The sequence below is a fragment of the Ambystoma mexicanum genome, chromosome 3p (assembly GCF_040938575.1).
Source record: "Ambystoma mexicanum isolate Mex_15411 chromosome 3p, UKY_AmexF1_1, whole genome shotgun sequence".
Lineage (NCBI taxonomy): Eukaryota > Metazoa > Chordata > Amphibia > Caudata > Ambystomatidae > Ambystoma > Ambystoma mexicanum.
This window is the reverse complement of record NC_090925.1, coordinates 871,650,648-871,672,907: the sequence shown is the minus strand read 5'-3', so window position 1 is coordinate 871,672,907 and position 22,260 is coordinate 871,650,648. Positions and strand designations below refer to the sequence as shown.

Genomic DNA, 22,260 nt, shown 5'->3' with positions numbered 1-22,260 from the left:
ATTGAGAAGAGGACATAAATAACTTTTTAAGGAAAATTAATTTGCTAATGCACTCAATGCCTTAGCTGAGGGTGGCACCAGTTAAGTGTCTAGACTGGTGGACAGCTTTGTCTTGGCAAGAGGGAGCCAATATATGCAGCCTTGCAAACAGGACAACTAAAGCTTTTGTTGCAAGACTGCCTTACTTTCACCATCATAATCAACGCCATTGACGTTCAAGTAATATAGTAACAAACTTGAAATGTTAGCAAACTCCTTATAAAGAATTCAGCATGGCACCGGAAGGGAGATACCCAGGGATCACAAGGTCCAAGAGTCAAAGGGAGTAAGATGTCTGTGCTTTGAACAAAATGTTAATGCTTTAACAGAATCATTGATCCTCAAGCATGAGAATCAATTAAAATGGATGCCTCAGCTGAGAACATTCATGAGAGGATTCCACACAATGACTGGGATAGGTTTTCATTTTATTCATTTGATATGATGCATCCATCCCACAAGTGGACTCCGAGCTTGGGAGCGAAATTACTGCGAGCAAGTTGGCCTGGCCTTCAGAAGCCACAAAGGGCATTACGTCGGGAAGAACTGAGTCTTCTGGCTCTTTCATGAGGTATGTGGACTCCTCCGGAGCATGTACAGTGATGTTAAGGTCCTCCATATTTTTAACGCGTCTATGGACAGAGGGTCTGCTTACACAAACTCCCTGTATTATTTACCTTCAAATTATATCTAAAGGAAATAAGGAATGGCAACTAAAAACGGAGTATGATCGTATATGATTCCAACCCCAGCTTAGGGTTCAGGGACTTTATATGGAAGCCTCGATCGTGCCACATTATGGATCAGGGTCATTTCACTTCATCTTTCGTAATGCAGTTTTCTCCTCAGCCCTCTGCTCCCTGTAACCTTTGCACTTGATGTTCTGCCTCTCCATTGTTTTGGCTTCCTCTTCGCAGGGGGGACCCCAATACCAATCTCTCTTTCTTTTCAATCCTTCAGAAAAGTAAATTAGGAAAATAGTTCAAATTTTTCTGTATTATTATTCACTGGCCTTTTTTTTTAAATCGCATGGTTTCTGATGGACAGAGGTTGCGCCACATGTGTGATGAGGATGGAAGCAAGATGGTGGCTAAATTGGGAATGGTTCCAATTCATAAAACCCTGCAGCATGATACTGACACAATGAGAAGACGCAGGCAAATTGCCACTCAGATCTCACAGCGGAAGCGCACGGAGCATCCCTCCATTTTCTTTGCTTAGTCTTCATCGAATCTCTCATTCTGGGCCACAGTGAAGTGATTCTTCCACTCTCCGGCCACCCCTAGGAGAACATGCCAAAAATGAAAACACAGACAGATGTTGGTGGTTAAAGAACGATTGGTCAAGAAAGATGACTTCATTTCACTACTGACGTCGACTCCAGAATCCACAGGTTATATTCATCCCATGCTGGTGGGTGGTCGAAGGAGATTATTAGGGCTGCTGCTGTGCTCCTTACCACCCTCTTTTATGTCTTATCTAGATGCCGGAAGAGATGCTAAATGCCCCAAAAAAGACCCAACTGTGGCAACATTAAGTGTGGCACAGAGCTAATAGCCATTGCCTCCTGTTGTGGTAAAATTGAGCCAGGCAAGGACACGTTTGTTTTCTGTTTTACTCATGTCCTGCTAGCTTTCCACCTTTCCTTGCCCCAAAGTGCATCTAACATTCTCTTGAATGGAAGCCCCTACGTTTCCTGTGTAATTGGCAACTAAATGGTGAGAACCAGCTTGAGGCCTCTTGAGAGAGCATGAGGCTCAAGCAGTAATCGGAGTGCATGGGCCTCATTAGAGACTGGTGGTAACCCACCGGTGCGACCCGCGGGTTGCCGCCCGACTATTAACACTTTCCCGACACCTGCTATCCCAGTGCCACTGGGACATCAAGTCCCTGTGGCCTGGGATGTTAGGCACCGGAAAATGTGGTTCCCCATTCCCGTTGAGTTCCATAGGACTCCATGGGAGTGGGGAGAGGGAAGCACAGGCACTGTTTCTAATGATGCCAGTGATTTTGTGAAAACTGTGGCCAAATGCTGATGCACCCGGCAGGTCATACCTGTCGGGGGCGCAATGGCCCCCACCCACAGAGTTGTAGTGTGGCGGTCGGGAAAGTGTGCCAGTATGGTGCAATCGGCACCCTTATTTCTGAACCGCCACACTTGTAATGTGGCACCATGTCTTGTTTTTGTATATGACATGGCTTTGGCTCTTGCTGGAACACAGGCCTTCTCTTGATCGAAAGCTATATATTATATACATTGAATGTCTGTGTTCAGTAGTAATGGGTTTTCCCAGCTCAACCCAAGATAGTCAGGCCCACAAAGTTGAAAAGGTTTTTTATGGAGTATTTCAAAGTTAAGAACTCAGCTTGATTGATAGACCCCCATCCTTGTAATCGATAGACAGCAATATCTCCCTCCCCTTCAAGTAATCACTAAGCGCTTGCTTACCCTTCCTCATGAAAGGGTGTATAGTCTGGTCCAAGAATTCTTTGGGTATTTTCTTGTAGTTGGTCATGGGGTTCTCCTTCATGTTCTTGAATGACGTCTGGAGGACAATCTTCTCCAGAACTTCGTCTCCAAAGTCTTTCTCTAGGAACCATGATAATTTCTTAATTTCTCTAATTGGGTTCTGCAGGGGAATGGGAGAGTGAGAAATTGAGAGAAATAGAAGACCGACACTAGTACGTTTCCAGTAAAAAAAACTGACCAGACTTTCCTTAAAAAGTAGGGACTGTGAATGGGTCTTCTAAAGCTCTCACTTCCTTCATGTCCTCATAAAACAGGTACAGAACACAAGGGTCCTCTCTCTTCTCCCACCAGCCTTTTACATGATCAGACCACAAGCCATAGGATACTAGGTATGAAACAAGGATAGGCCATTACATATTTACATTCAAACTGTAATAAGTGATTTTGGACGACACATTTTCAAAGTCATTACATTTGTGAATGAAAATAAGAAATCATGTTTTTTTGATCTCCTGGTGTGTTAAAGTTTCAGCAAAGTTTTATTGTTTCATCAACCAGCATTCATTGCTTTCAAAGTTATTATCCCTACATACAAGTTCGGTTGTCTGCCTTATTACAGTGCATAAAAGCAAATCTCTCTGTGCAGTACTGCACTCCACATGAAACAACATAACATACAGGTTTTTCATTGACACGGACCAAGTCTTTACAGCCTCTAGCTCTCCAGATGTTTTGGACTACAAATCTCATGATTCCCTGTCACTGTCTATGCTGGCAGGAGCTAATGAGAGTTGTAGTCCAGCATCGAGACAGCCAAAGGTTGCAGAACTCTGGCCTAGTTCAAAGTTCCTGAGTGCATTGTACTTTATTGTCCGTCACATTCATCACGCCCCACTATCATTGATTTCAGACATGGAACCCTTTGTGCCTCACTGTGCCATGTTTATTCGATTCAAGAACCACTCCCCTCCAAGAGTCAATGCTCCTTTCTTGCATCTTAATACGCCTAGAGGATCAAGAGCCATGTCTTTTTCCGAAGACACTAGTGAAGACAATGCACTCTAGGATCAAGGGTTATGCACGCTAACAAAAATACTACTCCACTGGGCAGGCTCACATCCTTGTCACTACTTCTTCTAATGCAGATCAACATGACTAACACAATGATTTGTTCTCTGCAGGAGTTCAGGGAGAATAGTGACAACAGCATCTACTCAGCCCAACGCTACTACTAAACTAGAAGTGAGTCCAATCATAAAGGTGGAACTGGAACAGCCCGAAAGATATGTCTCCTTAGCCACTTTTGGTAACATGGGCCGAGGGCAAGCTATACTCTGTGTGACAGATGGTACAGAACCAATCCACGCAACAATAGTAAATTGGCACCAAAATTAAAGAATGTCCAATTAAGGTTACATAAAAAAAGTATCTTTAATTAAAGTAACAGAAATACAAACACTAATGGCCCACCTCTTTAAGGAAAAACACATAGAAAGCAGACTTTAAAATAAAGGGGCGCTTTGGGTTAGTAGAGAGGAGTGTTCAGCAAAGATCGCAGCAGCAATATGTCATAACCCGAAGTTAATGAATACGGTTTTCAAAAGGAAGAGAAGGTGAAATTAAATATCACTACAATCTTTTAAAGTGGACAAGGGGGACAGGGCCACTTCACATACCTTTAGTTGTTGGTCTTGGGGCTCAACAGAGTCCAGTCAGGCTTTTCGGCAAAGGACCAAGAGTCTCAGCGCTTTTGGCACTGAGTCATGGTTGTGTCGTGGAGCAGCATTGAAGGGTTCTATGTGATATTTCAGCCGTTTTTGTGTTGGCTTTAAAATTCCAAAATATTACATACTGCCTCCCACCCCACCCTCTCTTGCTGGTTGTCTTTTTAATTGAGGGGTTTAACTACCCCTAACTCCCCATTTACCCACCCAGCACCCTCTTTTCCAGCACAACACACACTTACTCCCTCCACATACGTACACAGACAGACACTCACCTGACACTCCTGCAATGACGCCTCTGGGTCTCGCCATGCCTGTGGCAGGGGTGTGACAGTTCGATTTAGAAAGACTGCTCTGTGCAGTAACAGAAGGGTCTACTAAATCATCTTTCTTTTCGGCAAATTGAAAACGATTTTTTCACTTTATACCCATTGAAGGAATTAAATGATGGAGTGCAGTTCGGCAGCGTCATTGACTTGCAGAGTTAAGGTGCTGGAAAATTCAGGAGATGTTGGGTCAGCAGTGCTTGAAGACTTCAAGGTATCCAAAACGGAGAAGCAGAGACTTGCCTTTGTGGCGCACTCACTTCAATGCCACAACACAGCACCATGGGACTGCATTGGCAATGACTTAGAGCTCAAAGAAGCTGGGAACCAGACAGGTGGTGTTGAATTGGGGAATCGTCATCGTGATCATCCTTTTCTCTCATTTGAGGCCACTAAACCTTTGATTTACTTGCTTGTTTTTTCTCACCTGAGCTATTGTTTGGTTATTTTATTATGTCTTCGTAAGTCTCATCTTACTCTTTTATGTTCTGTATTCTATTCTGCTATGCGTCTTCTTTTTTAGTTGCATTTCCGCTCTAATGTTACTCATTCTCTTTGTTCAGACACTCTTCTGTCTTTTTATCTTTTTCTTCTTTTTCATTTCCATTTGCTCCATATCTTTGCTCTTTTGACTCCTTCCTTCCCTGACCCTTCTCGTACCTTTTCGTTCACAATCTCATTTTCTTATTTCGGTTCCTAAGCCACCTTCTGCTTTTTCTAGATTCCGCTAGACACCTAAGCATTGGAATGCGCTTACATTAATTATCCACGCTTCTTTCTCTTATAAAGTTTTCCGTTCTCAACTAAAAACCCATTTTCTTATTTCCCTTTAGTTTCTGATTGTTGATTTTTTGCATCATTTTCATTTTGATTGTACTGCTGTAAACCATTTTTTGTTAAAGTGCTTTGGCGAAAGTGTGTCTCGAGGTGCAGAAGAGCTCAGGTTTTGAGGACAGAGATGACTCTGGCAGTTCCCTTGCAGCAGCTTGGACAATGTTGAAGGTGCCCAAACCAGTGTTAAAGCTGGTTCAGAGATGCAGGGAGAGCTAGATGTCACTTCCGTGGTTCTGTGGTTGCTGGAGGACCCAGCACAGGGTGGGGAAGGTGAGTCCTTTCTTTTGCCCTTCTCAATGAGGAAGGTTTGTTGAGAGCACTTGCAGAGTCCTGTCACTGCTAGTGAGCAGGGGCCTCTGTACAATTGTCTCAGCTGCAGTAGGCCTTCTCCAGCGAGATGGTCATCCCAAATAGGCTCATGGGATGGCTAGAGAGAAGAGCTTACTTCTTCATTGGAGCTTCTGTATTCATCCCTTTAGCAGATGGTGAAGACTGTACTGCTAATCAGTTTCCATTAAATACTTCATCAAATGTGTTCCAAAGATCAATCAAAGATAGGGTGCCCCACCGATTTATGTAGGAAAAATGCTAAAGCAGATTGGTCCAGAGCAAACCTGTTGTTGATGGTCTAATCCGGTCTGCTGTAACAAGTCTTATTTTCCTCATGATGCCATACTCAGAGTGACCTGTCTGCAGGAAGTGGAGAGGGGAACAGGGCATTTAAGATCCTCAGAAAAATCCAATATAGACTATAGTACTCCATGGAATGGGGAGTTACCAGCTTCTCCCGCCACCCATAATATCCCAGTTACACCGGGATATCAGGCGGCGGAGATGGTATCGTAGTTCCCCGGTATCCCGCTGGAATTACAAACTCATTATGAGACTGAATGACTAATTCTTCCAGGGCGCAAGTAAAAAACCCAGGGTGTTCCTTGCACGCTTCCAAGTTTCCCAACAGTATCATAAGGCTCTTTACTGCACATTTTTAACATTACCAAACCTTAGCACTTTTCCAGAGACATTCAATATATAACTTCAACTTTATTCTAGGCTAGACGTATGCCCCAGTCTGGTAGGTTTTTCTTGCTAGATAATCAGGCATTTCCTGGTTTGTGTGACCTTTTATGTTACATTATGCTTTGGGAATCTAGGGAAACATGGTTTGGGGCTAACTTTATCTACTGTCTCCAAGCACTGACCTGATAGCCTCCAACTAACATCTTGAAAGTAGCATGCTTTACTACTGAAAAAAAAGGGCAGTGAACTCGACTCCTGAACGTGTCATCCACAGCACAAAGGTTCCGGCAACACTACCGCAGATGTGCATTTGCTACAAGTCTAGGATTCATGGTAGCAACACACATACCACCAATGATTTATGGCCTACTTTACCTTGAGCTTAGCACTGAGTCTTGGTTCTATCTGAGCAGGCGAGTGCCGGCAGCACTGGGAAATAATGAGCTGAGGCGGAATCTTCTAGGAAATCTTAGTCAACCTCTTACACCAAACTGTTAACCTATCTGAACATTGAATATCGCATATCGCACTTTTTTTGAGAAGAGATTATCGCATATCAAAAGACGAAGACGTAAAATAGCCAATAGAAAAGGAAGTCAACATAAAAATGCCTTTCATCTAGGCATGCGAGTTTAATAGCACTTTCAGGTGATTTTTACTCAGGTGGTAAAATAATTCCACAATGTATAGGCATTCAATCCACCTATCTCTTTGTCTATCTATCTTCACATAAATCCCCCAATCGGTCTGTCTATTAACATATCCATCTATACATCTACACATTTTTACAATAGTCATATTAAATTATGGTTGATAATTAAGTGCTAGAATGAAAGATGTGCAGCTTTCATTGAGAGTGTATTCATTTACAGAAGAGTGTTTGATTGAGGCAAAGTGGTCATCCAGAGTCCGTGTAAGAGATAGGTATTGGGACGGACACAGAGAAAAAATAAACACTCATCAGTAAAGTTTGTTAAAGGACAACATACATGTGAGGCGTATCCAGTCCTACAATATATACAGCCTGGCATTGGAGCTACACACTAATTATACCCTAAATGAGAGCGGAGCACAAAGACTTCCTAAACCCAACCCTGAATGAACTCTACCATCTCTCAGTGGCTGATTAAGCCTTTCCCACCAATCAAACAATTTGTTTCTAAAGTATCACTCCCCTAAGGCTTAAACCCTGTCATGGTAGACTGGGGAACACCCACCCACTCTTAGGATGGAGTGCCTCCCTTATCCCCTGATCCTCCATTTTAAACCACATAACAAACTATAATAATTGAACAAATTAAGATTGTGACTCATCTTAATTAGCAAAACTCCAAGCCCCCCTCCAACACATGCAAGGTATATACATCAAGTAAGTCCAAGGGTAAGTAAGTAGGAAGGTACACAGGAGACATCCACCGGCCTCCTCTGTCACAGGCTGCTTCACTCCAACTGACCTTCTTGGAGTTTACAGGGGCACTCACACCACAACATTCCACATGCATAACATTCCATCAGGCATTCACACAAGCAAGCATTCATGCAGGACCAAGGCAGGGAACACAAGACACCACATCTCCCTCCTCAACAGAAATCAAGATAAAGGTACAGAAATAAGTGTACGGGAAAATACACAGGGTAATTCGACCAAAGGTGGAACCAACAACACTCTGGTCACATTCACTCCAAACTCCAAATCTCCAATCCAAGACCGACTCACTGCATTCGGAAGAACAAGGAGACATGCCTCATGCTCACACCAACATAGTCCCTTCAACGACCTGCGAAGCGGGCAATCCACTATCCAATACACCGAGCCTTAACTCTCACCACACCAGCATTACCACATAATCCCCAAAACAACACCCTCATTCATCCTACTGCCAACAACTAAGGTGCACTGAAACACAGTGTACCCTTCATCCTCTAGTATACTACCAGAACAATTAATCAAAGCTTAAAATGCACAGAGTACTGGCACCCACTCTGTGCATGGCAGGCGGAGAGGATCACCCCCTAAGGTACTGGCATCCAACTCCCCAAGGCACGGGCAGGAAAAACCCCTCAAGTGCGGTGTCCAACAGCCCAATATTTATGGCACAGGTGGCAGAACACCCCTATAAAACTAGTGTCGGTTCCAAAACCCAATATTTATGGCACAGATGGAAGAAAACCCCTATAAAACTTGTGCTGTGTTCCAAACCCCCATAATCAATGGTACGGGTGGCAGAACACCCCTTTAAAACTAGTGCCTGGTTCCAAACCCCAAGTCCTGTTACAAAGCAAAACTTCCAACATTTTACCACTGCACATCACGTGTACAATACACCCATCCCCCTCAACTACACACAAGATTATTTGTGATTAATAGATTGAAACTCTTTATGAAAAAGTCCATAAAGTACACATAGATCCCGTGGAAGAAAAAGGGTCAGTGCACATCACCTTGCTCTAATACAAATTAATCATGTAACTACATGCTCAAAACTTAGCCATTGCTATTACAGAGGCCATGTCATACATCCTCTCATCAGCCGAAACTCAACTTCAACCACAACACAACAAACAGAGCTGCATGCATCTTACAAGCAGGACCTAAGTCAAAACACAGGCCTCACATCACAAACAGCAATCACATTTTGCTTTTAATATTCTCTATTCATTATTGACAATTCCCGGAAGAAAGTTAAAAGGTCTGAGACCAACTCTTCAAGTACAACTATGGACGTGCTTACAGGATCTGCTAGCTCATTGCCACAGTACCGGCAATAGCCCCAGCACTCTTCACAGTGTGCGTTCAGTTCCCTCCTTGCTGACTCACAGCCAACGCACACAGTACCTCACAGAACAGGTACACAGTCCTCTCTGTTCTATTCGCATGGGGTCCACCTCCATCACAGAAGGTTTTTCTGGCGTGCTCAATGCCCCATCTCCAAACTCGCAGCATGGCAACCCCACTCCCTGTTTTTTCCTGGGCCTGTGGAGTCCTTCCACAATCCCGTGGTATCCTTCTGTGGTCTCATCTCCATCTTCCATACAAGTCAGTGCAGCGGCTGATCTCCTCTTCATTGGAGATCCGAAATGCCGCCCATTAGAGGAAAGAACCTGCACGAAACATGGAGAGTGTGGAGACGTAGCAGATGTTGGAGTGTTGGGCAACATCGTCATTAGCTCTCAGGCAGCATTGAGAAAAGAGCTTGCGCTCTGTAATACGGTGCACCCTATTGAGTCTTCCAGGAAGTGTTCTAAATGCCACAGTGTCACACGGTAAGATCCTGAAGATATTATTGCGCCAGCGTTTACTCAGACATATTGCGCCGTCCCTCCCCGCTTATGCACACAGACATATTGCGCCATCCCTCACTGCAACCTGCCCCTTTCAATTCGTAGCTGTATGGGTGTGCGCACTGGCTTGTTTATTAATCTTCAGACCCCAAGTTCCACCTTCAAGTTAGCCCAGCTGGTTCTCCATCTGCTTCTTGTAGTCGCTTCCCGCCCTCCAGCTGCCCCCTTCCTTCCTTCCTTGTACTGCTGTTGGGCTATGGGACAGGGGTCAGATCACCGTTGGGGGGCGGGAGTCCGGTGGATGTCCCCTCCTTGGTCTCACTGCTTCCTTTCTTCCTTCAGGAACTGCTCACTCTGGACAGCTGTAGGTTTGTGGCCCTTCCCTCAAGCCAGTGTTGCGGGGTGAAAATGGATGATCTGGTACTCAGGTAAGGGAAGTGAACTTCTTTACTAAGTTCCAGCGACAAGGTATATACATCAGGTAAGTCCACAGGTAAGTAAGTAGGACGGTACACAGGTGACATCCACCGGCCTCCTCTCTCACAGGCTGCTTCACTCCAACTCACCTTCATGGAGCTTACAGAGGCACTCACACCAAAACATTCCATCAGGCATTCTCACAACAAGCATTCATGCAGGACTAAGGCAGGGCACACAAGACACAACACTTACCATTGCCCAACAGAAAACCAATATTTTACTCCAACCAGTCATGTACAAAAAAGAAACGAAGCCCACCACTTACAGCCTGAAGTGGAGTAAGTAGTGGCTCCTCCCTGTCTCACACGCATTTCCCATATGTGAACACTGCTCAGCCACTTTGCAAGTACCCCAAGTCAGTGAAAGGGGATGCTGAGATATTGCTCCCACTCCCTGTAATGTCGCTGGACTGGAGAAGAAGTGGAGGCCTAGCCTCTCCTCCATGTCACCCTTGGAACTGGTTGATTCCAGCTCTATAAGCATGTGACGAATCTATGTGTGGTGTGTGTTAGCAATGTACATGAATGAATGGCTGCATGCACTGTGTGAACTGTCTTTCTGTATCTCCATCTTTCTCAGTCACTTATCTGTCTATCTCAATCAATTCTCCTATTTCTCTTTATATCTACCGTCCCACCTCTCTCTTTCCCTCTCCTCTCTCATTCTCCATCCATCCAACTTTCCACATTTCTCCCCTTTTCTCTCAGTCTGTCATTTCCCCCATCCAAACACAAGTACTTTCTGTCCCGCCATTCTTCTACTTGCTCATGACTGACATGGAGCATGGAAGTTAAGAAGCCTGTAATAGCACCTCACCCTGAACCCAGTCAATCTCACCAACCTCTCACCCCCACAAGTTCCAGAAACACTTCACCCACCTTCTCCAGTGATGTAATTCTCCAGGAACTCTTGCCAGGTCCCAGTGGGTAGCAACCCTTTCACTATCTGTTGGAAGAAGAAGTAGGACACTGCCACATCTTTGGCATTGCGGGCAACGTAGACTACCTGCAGTGGGAAATAAAGGGTATGGTCAGGTCCCACAAGTATATCTTCTTGCACTTCCTTATTCAGGAAATCCATTTTTAATGAGCTTTCAGTTCAGCTTTTAATCCATAGTAAATTAACACGTGACTGAGAGAAAGTAGACCTGTGCGTGGAACATGTGGGGATGCTGTGATGTCAGCAAGACCAAAGTTCTGTTGGTCCTCTATTCAGTCAGTAATTGGATGCCTGTGACTCCAATGGAATCTGAGCATTACAATACATGTCCGTCTTAAATTGTACAATTCAAGATGACAGGGAATACCACCTAATACCACACTGGCTGAACCGACTATCAAAACAAGCTTTATTTTGGCTAAGAGCCATAAATGCAGACACAGCAACAAAAACAGTACAAAAGGACCCAGCAATAATAAAATTTAAAAAAGAAGAACAATGTCACGGGTCACACTCATCTCCCAATCATAAAAATAGTAAAAAGGGTTAAAAACATTAATATTATCAATCAAGATTTCATGAATAGAAGGCTTCACAAAGAAAACTTAGCAGGATATAAAAACACATCATTCCAACAAACAATTTTCCTTATTCCTCCTTCTCCAAGCTCTCAATAAAACATATGAAATTGCAAACACCACGTCAGAGAGTGAAGACTCTGTATACAAAGTCTCAGCATCCTGTAATGAACGGACACCATCATTCTTTAAGCATGTTTTTAAATTCCCCATCCTTATTAGAGAATAACCTGGGCAAAAGCATAACAAGTGCTGCACGTCTTCAAGTTTAGTTGGGCAAAATGGGCAGCAAACATTTCCCGTTTAATACCAAGCGTCTGTTGCTGGGGCTAGCAGAAGCATATTAAATCAGTTCTTCGTGTACAGGGCACGTGTCATCGGATTTTCAATATCCACCAAATAATTCTCGCAACCGCTCAGTTTTGTGCGGCAAGTAGCACCAGCCCAGCGCAACTTTAGGCAAGCGATAGTCGTGAAGAGGCTATTCGATCCCAGAACGCTTTTATAAAAGATTCTTGCACATTCCCATTCACATTCCTTGGCTGAGACTAGGTACATTCCAGGTCCAACAGAAAGAGTGAAGATCGAACATGGGCAAGCCGGGGTAATGAAACCGCCCCTTTACAAGACATTAGTCGGTAGCACATTCATTCTTGTGTATTTTAAAGTGGTTTTGTAGGTCTATTTTTACATGCTGTTACTTTATGGTTTTTATACTGAATACATGTTGACCCAAAATAACAACGATATTAACTGCACAATGTCACTAATACATCTGAAGTCTAGTCCCCATGAATCAAATTGTTGGGGGTGTTCTTCAGGACCATGAGGAGCCTTTTCAAAAAAGTGTTTTTACGGCAACAGTCAGGCACCCCACTTTGCTAAAACCCCACAGTTCTGCTCCATAGTAGGCTGTCCCTACTGCTTGTGCGCTGTACAATTCTAAAGTTGGATACACAGCTTTATTCCCATAATTCCTTACAAAACATTCAATCACAGTAACTTTGCGTAACAGGGAAACCTGGGATTTCTTCATCTGTTTGTTCCGCCTCCCGCTATTCTCCAAGTGAAAGTCGAGATAGTCGAACGTCTTTATTTCCTTGAGTGCACGTTCCTTAATTGAGATAATTAGCTTGCCTTGAATAATCAGCTTGGCCTTGGACGTTCTACCAGGTTTTCTAAATGTATTGCTGTTCAATCATGTTTTCTACATTATGTTTACGATGAGGGATTGGATGTACCCAGAGAGGGCTTCCATAAGTTACAAATGGCATGAAATCAAGCCACGTTCTTAGTGGGTGGTTTCAAATAAGAACAATCAGATGACTGACTGTTGCCTCGATCTAGGGTGACCTCCATTTCAATTTCAAAGTGAAGTAGAGGTTCTCCACTTACTTAGCTTCAAATGCCTTCACTATGACTCAGTTGCATCTTCAGCAATACAGTTCTAAAGGGGGTTATCCGCAGGGTGGTGGGGGAGCGGTTGGGGCTTAAATAACCTGCTCTCTCTGTAATGGCTACCGCAAAAATGATCAACTATACTTCCTGGACTAACCGCAGTGTTGGTTTTCATTCACATTATGTAAGAGCACTTTCTAGTTTAGATTAGTGACTACTTATGGTGGTATTCAAAAGTGAAAAATGTAACTAGAAAAATTGGCTTGGTGAGCTAGAATTTAGGACTGTCATCACTTATGGTGTTTCATGGCAAGCCTGGAAGATGTCACCAGGTGGCCTTTGAAGATGTCAGAAAACCCATCCACCACCTACCCACTTGTCACTCCGAGATCCATCAGATCAAATACCTTGCAATTGTTCTTCCAGAAGGACACCGGCACAAGCTGGACAGGCAGGTGGGTCTTGATCAATCGAGGGGATGGCATATCAGCTAACTGGTCAACTCCTGAAATGAGAGAGTCAAGCATCAACTTTGTAACATGGAGGGGCGATTTACTTTATGATACTAAAAAGGCTTGGACTTGTTCCACAAAGGCTTAACTTTGCACGTGTATTAACCCTTCCACTGCTCCCCCAACAGCACATACTGCAGGATTATCATGATTCCCAATGGCAATTAGGAAATGTGTGGTGTGTGTTTGCATCCATATGCAAAATTGGACTATTTTATTCAGATGCAAATATGAACACTAGAGGCAGTTAATTGGTTAAAAGAGGAAACCAGAGAGGCAGAAATGTGAGAGAAGGTTACCAGACATGTATTTATTTGTACATTTTTAAAGTGCACGCAACCCAGAGGACATTGCTGGAAAAAGTTAACCGGGTCCAATATGCAGTGGTCTAGTTAGGGACTGACAGTTTGAGAATGAGTGAGCAGAATAGAGATAGTGGAAAAACATCAGCCTTGCAAAAACACATCTTGAAAATGTTGTTATGCTTAGTCCGTGCTACTCCTCAGACGACACCACGCCTGTGTAGTAGACCTTTCATTTTCATTAGCCTCTGGGAGCATTTGTGTCTAAGTCAACTGATCCAGGGTGTACATGCTCTTAGAGATACTGATCTTGACTGTTCACTCTTATTGGTCCCATCAGATGTCGAGACCACTGCCACGCAAAAAAACAGTGAATCACTGGCTATTGAAAGAACAATACTTTTGCTGGTCATGGTTCCCCGCTGACATGAAGTCCAAGGAGCACTATCTGAGTCATTCATGCTGCTCTATTTTGATTTTCCTCAGATAAGGCACAAAGAAAATCTTTTAAACTTTAACCAAAAATGGCTGAAGTACCTTGTGAAATAACCAGTATTATGTCCACAAGGATTCCACAGGTCAATGCCAATAGCCCCTTTGAAAAAGTGGGCCAGAGTTCTCTTTGCAGCTCAGAGTAGTATTCCAGTGGGCATGTAATCAAACTGAGGATGTTTCTTTCTCACTATTTGCACTGTTTAAATGTTTGTTGTTTGCTGTGATAGCCCGTGTCATCTAAGTAAGTCAGACTATTACAATGCATAAACTATGAACTTGATTGGTTGATTGCATGCCATCTCTACCCTTACTTACATTACATCTGCCTTTAATTAGAGGAGACGATGACCTAATATACTGCTGTTAATTTCCTTAGTCCTACATATGGTTACGAAAGTTTAATAATCGAAAATAGCACCACCTAAATATGGGAACTGTAACGGCTTTTGGAAAACATATTGATAAAGCCAACAGTGTTAACATTTGCAGTTGTTAGTTGCATTCACATTTGTAAGTAAGTAATGAAAAGAAATATCCATGAAATGTATATTTACTTTTTAGTGGTTCATATATGATGGAGAAATGGCAGAGTTGTAATCACCCACTGCAAAAACCCCACCCTAATATCTTGGACAAGGAAAAGGTTGTTTTAGTCAGAATATGTTCAGTTAATTTAAAAGTATACATCAGGGAAAGGCAGGTGATCCCCTAACAAACAATTCTGGGGAAATCACCTCAAAACATGAGCTATGAATTCCGACTAAAGTGATAATAAATACACTGCTGCCTGTCTATTTATGTTTCACTGACATTTTCATTGAAATACGCGCAACAATCCATACAAAGTAAAACAAATATAAATGACTGTTGAGACAAAATGCTCAGGTATTTTGCAATATAATTCACATCTCAAAAATGTTTTTTTTTTCAATTTTAAGGCACATAACTTGACATTGATGGTTTAACAAAAATGTCTATTTCTTTTTATCACTAGGACAGTGGGGCCTACTATACTCGCTATTTCCAGGTTTACCCTCACAACTCCTCAGTTGTGATCCCCTAAGAACAGATTTCAATTAGTTTATTTGCTACGGCAGACACCAATCAGAGGACTTGTTAATCTACATTGAATTTGAGATGGAAAGGTTAGAGAGATACCAAAGTGAAAGAGAAAGACCTTATACTATGATGCTAGCTAGAGTTTCAATTTGAAATATTAATCACAAATCACGTACATCTTGAACTATATCCCCTCTTTCAGTGATAAAGCTTTTATACAAGATTCCCAAAACACTTTTAAATACTATCTGAGATTTAATTAATTCTCATGAAAATGTTTAAATTATCCCAGAGCTTTCGTTCTCACTCTGTCTGCCCTTCTAAGAACTAGAAGAGGTAGGGTCACCAACTAGCCTCAGGAAGCTCCACCAAGTCAGCTCTCCTGCTGATAGAAAATGTGTCTCAGGTTATCTGGTCCTCCTTTGGCAAAAGGCACCTTCAGTCAGTCCAATCTGGAAAATTACCTTTTTGAAGAGATGAGCTCATCAGATACTCACAGTTTGTATGCAATCTGCTTCTCGCCTGTCAGACAGGTTCTCTTTCTTCTCTGTTTTCCCCAAAACTCTGCCGTCTCCCAATGTGTTTAAGCCTAAATACTCAGAAAACTCAACACTCGCAGAATCATCTAACCCAACATTTTGGAATGGTCATGCCCTGCCAGATGTTCCCTTCAGAAGGGCCCTCATCCTTTCTTCTTTTGAACTAGCACCCACTCAGAAGTGAAAAATAATATTGAACTGGAAAATACATTCTTCAAATAAATCTCTTCATGGGCTTGTGATATTGGTGAAAATTGCATTTGTCCTAATTGTAAGCGTATTCTGAATCTGGACATATCATGTATGTTAATCTCACTTCATACATGATAAAGTTATTAAAATATGTAAAGTCTGCATGAAGTACACATTTTAACATATCATTTGTGCTTTTCTGCTGAACCAGATCTCTACCTGTCAGCATGTTATAGAACATGCAGACAGGGAGCACAAGAGAATTGAAACAAAGATTGAGACAGTGAAGAAGTAAATCATGGATATGGCAGCCCCAGAAGCAACAAAAGCTAAAAACTACAAAACACTGAATGAGATACTAAGGAAACATCATGATTAGCTCAAACTGAGGAAAACATGTACGTTTTTTTCTGGGATGATAGAGACTATTGGGATGAAAGAGTTTATATTTTCCAGCCAAAATACAATGATAACATCAGGACACCACGTTCCCAAGATAGTACACCGAACTCTGCGACTGCTAGCTTAGATACAGAGAATGAGATAGATACTACCACCACAACATCTAATACAGAAACCAGCTATAATGAATCACATACAGGCAAGAAAAGTATTTTTTTAGATCAGATAAAATGTTCCAAATGAGGCAGCAGACAGGAGACCACAAAACATGTACGATTTGCAGATCCAATGACCAGAGATATTTCAACATGAGACTCTGGGGAAGCAGAAACAAGGGAATTAAGAGGGGAAGATGAGGAAGAATACATAAGGAGACCGAGGATTAGGTCAGATTGCAGGAACCTAGAAACAACACATCAGAGAAGAACCTGATTACTAAGTTATCAGACAGGCCACTAGATACATGTGCAACATAAGTACATAAAGGTTTGTCTTTTGCACCTTCAAAACAAGATCAACTATATTGAAACACAGATAGCGCTTTTTCAATTTGTCCAGAAACAAAAATTTTGTTTTTTTCATTACACCGAGCATGTTCACAGCAGAGGGCACAGAGGACACTAGACTACTTCAATCCCTGAATGATGACGGTACCTTATCCGGCTCTCAAATTATCCCTTATTTGGAGATTGCATCAGACACCCTCAGTGAATCCATCCTTAGAGCTAGGTCTACATTTACACCAGTAACTGCACCACATAGTATTATTGAGACAGTCCTATTTGACATGCATAGACCAATGGACATGGGAGCTGATAGTCAATGATATGTTATGTATATTAATTTGACCAAACAAGAACGTCTTGCTCTAGATAATCTGTCCAGTGATGACAGTATTATTATTAAAGAAGCAGACAAAGGGGGGAACATTTTTATACTTAACAAGCAGGACTATAGTGTTATGGAGCATAGACATATGGACACTTTTGGATGCTATGAGAAACTTAGAACCAGTGCTATCATGGACATGTCAGACGAATATAAATTACTGGTGTATAAATGGCATGCTAAGGGCATCCTCTTGGATGAACACAGATCTTTCTTGCGTCATGATGAACCGAGCTTACCTACTATGTATTTTTTACCAACGATACATAAACCATTCACTGCCCTTCTCAAGCTTAGACCCATACTTAGTGGAATCGGTTGGATCACTGAAAATGTATCCAAGTACATTGCCGAATAACTACAACCGATGGTTTCCAATCTAAAATCGTACACACGATTCCACACATATCATCCACATTTTGAATCAAGTAGAGTGGCATGATAATTATTATCTTTTTAAAATTATTATTATGATATTTACTGAGCATGTACCTAGCTTCGAGAAGCAACAGAGCGCTGTACAGAAGTATACACCAATACAAATACATAATGGAACGCTTTACAGGGGTGTTATCTTGCCAGCTTCAACATCATTGCCTTATACACATTTATTGAGCAGAGTGGTTGAAGTGTATGAAAAGAACTAGTGGAACTATGTTCCCTACTGGCCCTGCTCCACACAAACCCCATCAACATGCACAATCCAAAGCCCCAAACAAACATACTTGCTGTTAAAGGAATGTTCAGTGCAGTGCACGGAAGTGCAAATTTCAACTTCTTCCTACACTTTTATTTTAAAATGAAACCATTCTGGAAAGGTTTGTTTTTAACATAAAAGTATCTGAACGCTGAAACGTATTTTTAAAAATTATAGGAACACCGCTCCCGCCCACTTCGACCACTGATTGAGCATACCTTGGATATCAAATTCTTTGATTATCACATTGCTGGACTATCAGCAAACTTTTATCTGCATCTCGATCTCATTAGAGAATTACTAATATTCACTAGGAAAAACAATGTTTTTCATTTTTGACAATCTTTACATGCAGACCAAAGGCTTGCCATGGGGGCATGCTGTGCCCCCTCTCTAGCTAATTGGTTTCTGGGTCACTTTGAGCAGACATATGCATCTACACATAGCACCCTTTCACGACATGTACTACACTGTCATAGGTAAATCAATGACATTCTCCTAATATGGGATGGCACCTTAGTTCAATTTAGTGAATATATATGTAATTTATGAACAGGAATAAGTTTGAACTGGAATTGATTGGGCATATTCATGCTAGAGAGATCTCCTTTTGTAGGTAATGGTTTACATTAGGAACGGGTGAATTCACACACAGACATTCAGGGAACCCACTGAGGTGAATTCCACTTTCTTAGCAACTAGTTACCATCTGAAGCATATCATTAATAATACACCAGTTGGTGAAATGTAAGAGCATGGTGTAACTGTAGTGAACGTCATGTGACCAACACAGAAGTAGAAACGGTTGAAGAGATGTTTAAGCAAAGGGGCAACATGCAAAGATTTGCAAAGGACAGTGACAAAAGCTATGACTAAATGCAGAGCATAACCCATTGCTTGTAGCACGAGAATAAAATCAGTGGGGCCAAAACAAAATAATGTGGTTAGATTTGTGACACAATACAGCAATGGGTGTTCCACACTCTTTAAACTCTTAAAGAAGCACTGGCATGTGCTGGCCATAGATGACTGCTTGAAATTCTATGTAGACGATAAACCTAATATGGTTTATAAGTTGTCAACCAGTTTACACAATATTCTTTGTACTAGCTACATGTAACCCTCCGAATTGAGAGGCAATTGGCTGGCTGGAGCATCATGAACAATGGGCTTTCATAAATGCAGTAGCTGTACTATGTGTTCTCATGCTTTGGACAAGACACAGACTTACAACCAGGGGATTATCGGACATAAATATCACACCGTTTTTGAATTGTTGCAGCAAATATGTGGTATACATCATTATCTGTGTGTGTGGTAATACTGTGTGGGAAGCATCATCCGTGGAGTGGGGGCATGGATCAAAGAACATTTGAACACCACCAGCAGCCAGGAACCTAGATTCCCACTGGCACAACATTGGAATATTACGCATCAGATGGAAAAGAAAAGTGACGTGAAGTTTCTGGCTATTAATTCGGTCAAGCCTCAATGAGGGGAGGAGACCGTGAAAAGCAGCTGAGAAGGATGGAGGCCAAGTATATCTGTAAACTCAGGACTCTCCCACAAGGTCTCAACACAGACCGGGAAAGGCAGGTGTTCCTATGAACAGTGTAATCTTTTGAGACATGTTCCCTTTCCAGTTTCTGGTGTGTCATTATTATTAAAATGTAATGCATGAAATGGAATTAGCTGATACATATAGGTAATTGCGGATATATGTCCTTTATCATAATTTCACTGTGCTGCACAATTTGATTGTTGTGACTTTTGATGAAACCGAATGTTCTGAATGAGCAATGTTTTTAACTAAGAGGGACTTTTTCACGGCAAGATTATCACATGGAACCACTTAGGCTGATGCCATTTTTATCACATGATGCAAATGTACTCTTCATTTTTTTACAGCTATACGTAATTAATGACACTTAGTACGCCTTTAGTTGCAAAGGGCACATGGAGGATGGAGCCATTATCACATGCCTATTACATACATTTTCATCATCCTTTATTTTACTGATATCATGACACTTGTACCCTATTCTAGGCTTAAGTCCCTCCATTACGACGATTTCCTGTAACACCAGTGATAAATTATGTTAATAACATGTTCATCTCTTCACTGTCACACATACGCTTTACATACGGTACGCCTTTGATAGCAAAGTCACCTTGCTTTCTTTAGGATGTCACACATTGAACGTCACAAAATCAGTATAGCTTTCTTATATGCATGATGCTACTTACATTGGAATGTGGTTACATCACTGCATGCAACAATGTTGCCACGCGGAATGCCGTATTCGTGCTGCACACGGCACTAGCAGTTCACTTTCTACAACCGGCCATTATCTACATACCACTGTTATTTCAGCCACTTTTGGAATGGATTAATAGCAGCCCCGTATATTTTCACATTGGAACAGTAGCCCAATTGAATTCCCAGTGAAGATAATTTGCTTGATATGCTTGATATGCTTTCAAGGCTGTGTTATACCAGTAAACCCAAATAGTAAATCTCAGATTGTTCTTGATAGGGCGTGTGGCCGCATGTAGGAAACTTCTCAGGGGCACAAGGGAGAATGACAGGAGGCCTTTGAGGAGTGCATTGCCCCCATCCAGGTGGGATAAGACCAGTTCTTGAACAGTGGATCTAAATCTGTCCAGTGGGAGGAAGGGCTTGGCCTTCTGCAGGAGGGGGAGCTGATACCAAGCTGGCTGGGTTTTCTTAGCTGTGTGTGTCTTGGAGGAGAGGTGTTTGTCATTGTGGAAACCAAGGTAATTGGCGCAGGAGGTGAACTCGGCTATGAAGCCCTCAGACTTCATGGTTGATAGCCAGGTCTGTATGTCTGGGTGTTCAGTGTTGTTGGTGAGAGGCTAGGAGGGCTCCCAGCGGCTCCATGTATATATTGCTTAGTACACTCAAACACTACAATTCAATTTGCATAGTTTATCATGCTGTCTTTCAAATGGCAGCAAACATGCAGAAGCACATTTAAATATTTCCTTCAATAAAGCCTACCCTTCCAATCCCCCTTCTTTTTACTGCATCCAACAGGTGAAATGATAGGGATAAAGGGATCTATGAGTCACTTTCTACGAGCCACTTTAAGTATAGAGATTAGATTTGGAGCTACTTTTGGCCTTGAGAAGACATTTTTACAGAGTTTGCCATAACCATAATTCAACAGAAAACATTCATGAGTTTTATTAATTTCTTGTTCTGATAGTCTCAAAAATATCAGAATTGCAGCCATTTCCTTTATTTCAGTCCCTCTGTCTCTGGCAGCACCAGATTTTTCCTGTGGGGATGGGAAGCTCCAACGATACTCTCCACACCCAGTATCTGATCACCAGGCTAATAAATTGGAACTATGAGACGGAGGTCTATGACTGGTTTAGCATAGGCAATAGACACAGAGAATATATATTGCTAACGGTTTTCCCAGTAATTATACTACCACCTAAATGTTCTTACATACCTTTACACAAATTCCATTTCCCTGTTCCTTCTGTTCATATTCAAAATGTATTCAGAGGCCATCTCGACTCTGGGCTCAGATGATTCCCTTATTTGCTTGAGAATGTATTGGGATAACAACTCTTCAGCTGGTTAATGATTATGCAGCATTCGTCTGTTTGAGCCCAATTCAGTATGTTTACTTTACAGGCAACCAGAGATATCTTGTTTATAATTTCAAAAGGTACTTTTCCCTGAAGGCAGACATTTCTGCACCCTAGATGGGTTGCTTTGAAAACTATAGAGCTAGACTTGATTACCTACTTCATATTTGCATTTTAAGGCCTGAAGATCATATTATATCTTCATATTGACCATATAGGTTTTGTAAGGCTTTCTAGGCATCACTGAATGTGTTTGACAGATGTTTTTAATAGTTTTAAACGTTCATGAGTGGTAGAGGCGTTGATTAATGCCTGTTCGGGCATTCAGTATTTATTAAAGGTAATACCATCTCTCCACCAGTCAGGAGTTGAAAAGCAGATTTTCAGGTGGCTGAAGTAGGGGTAGATCTCTATCAAAACCAGGGTAATTGTCAGTTCCATCTTGGTCCAGAATCCACTA

At 42.0% G+C, this 22,260-nt stretch overlaps 1 pseudogene; it reads right to left on the bottom strand.

Moving 5' to 3' along the window:
• Positions 1–1,208: 1,208 nt before the first annotated feature.
• Positions 1,209–22,260, bottom strand: part of LOC138579996 (sulfotransferase 1 family member D1-like) — a 189,548-nt pseudogene continuing 168,496 nt past the window's right edge.